Consider the following 1,511-nt stretch of genomic DNA (forward strand, 5'->3'; position numbering starts at 1 on the left):
ACCTAACCTGCACATCTTTGGACTGTGGGAGGAAACCGGAGCACCCGGAGGAAACCCACGCAGACACGGGGAGAACGTGCAAACTCCACACAGACAGTCGCCGAGGCTGGAATCGAACCCAGGTTCCTGGTGCTGTGAGGCAGCAGTGCTAACCACTGTGCCACCGTGTCACTATGAAATTATTATGAGACCTGCCTGGTCATTTCCAAGTTTGGCTGTGTTTTCCCTTCTGGCAGGCTGGTGGGATGAAAGGGCAGTGGTGATGGGTGGGAGAAGTTGCGCAACAGGCCCTTCAGCCCATTGTAGTCTACACGAACCCGCCAAACAGCATCCCTCCCAGGCCCTCCCCGACCCTGCATTTCCCATGGCTAATCCACACGGCCTGCACACTACAGAGCAACTGAGCACAGCCAATCCACCTAACCTTTGGACTGTGGGAGGAAACCGGAGCACCCGGAGGAATCCCATGCAGGCGCGGGGAGCAATGTTCAAACTCCACACAGACAGTGGCCCGAGGCTGGGATTGAACCCGGGTCCCTGGCGCTGTGAGGCAGCGGCACTAACCACTGAGCCACCGTGCCACCACAAAATTTTAGCCATTTGCCATGATGAGATTTGAACTCATACTGCTGAAATGTTCAACTAACGATTTGGATTGCAAGCCAACTTCCATTACCACTATACCACCATCACCCATTAAGCAAAGACGCCCAGCATTGGGCTCGAACCCACGACCCTGAGATTAAGGGTCTCATGCTCTACCAACCGAGCCAGCCAGGCTTGATAAGTTTGATAAGTTTAGAGCCAATAACCAGTTTCGTAAGTCTTTCAGATAAGTTAGCTTCAATCAAATCACATTCTGTACCTTTACATTGATACCTGCCTATGAATTGGTCAATTGTTTTACGTGGCTTTTGCCGCTTTTGAGTTAACTCAAGCCTGGCATCTTGAAGTTGACTCGAAAGCTATATTGGTCATTTAAAGGCTGGAACATTTTCTCAGGATCTTTATGATCAGCATCAGAAATACCCAAGAAATTGACTTTTTGTGTTTGTACTTTTCCTGGAACAATGGAGAGTTTGACTGCCTGCTTTTCCTGAGCAGCTATTGGCTGTTCCACAAAATAAAAATTTCTTCTTCCTTTAAATCTGAAACTCCGGAAGCAGGATTAACAATCAATGCTCAGGTATTTGCTTTCCATGTTTACATTTAAGTTCTATGTTTTTTTAAAATGCAGGTGCAAAGAAATGTCTGTATTGCTGGATAATTTTTTTTCTGTATTTTCCGGTTGGACTTCCTTTCTTTTATATTGTTGCTGCTTTAAACTTATTAGAATGGAGTCTGTATTTTTTTTCCAATTCGTTCATGGTATGAGGACATCCCTGGCTAGACCAACATTTCTTGCCCTCCCTATTTGCCCAGGAGGAGGTGGTGAGGTGTCTTATTGAATCCAAGGACTTCAATCTTCTCCATAGGAATAACCAATGGGCACTAAATGCTGGCCTAGCCAG

At 46.7% G+C, this 1,511-nt stretch overlaps 1 non-coding gene across 1 annotated transcript; it reads right to left on the reverse strand.

The window, feature by feature from the left end:
- Positions 1–707: 707 nt before the first annotated feature.
- On the reverse strand, positions 708–780 carry trnak-cuu. The gene has a single exon. It is a non-coding gene; the product is annotated as a tRNA-Lys (tRNA).
- Between the last annotated feature and the right edge of the window lie 731 nt (positions 781–1,511).

Source organism: Rhincodon typus, chromosome 8, assembly GCF_021869965.1.
Source record: "Rhincodon typus isolate 14 chromosome 8, sRhiTyp1.1, whole genome shotgun sequence".
In the NCBI taxonomy this organism is placed as follows: Eukaryota; Metazoa; Chordata; class Chondrichthyes; order Orectolobiformes; family Rhincodontidae; genus Rhincodon; species Rhincodon typus.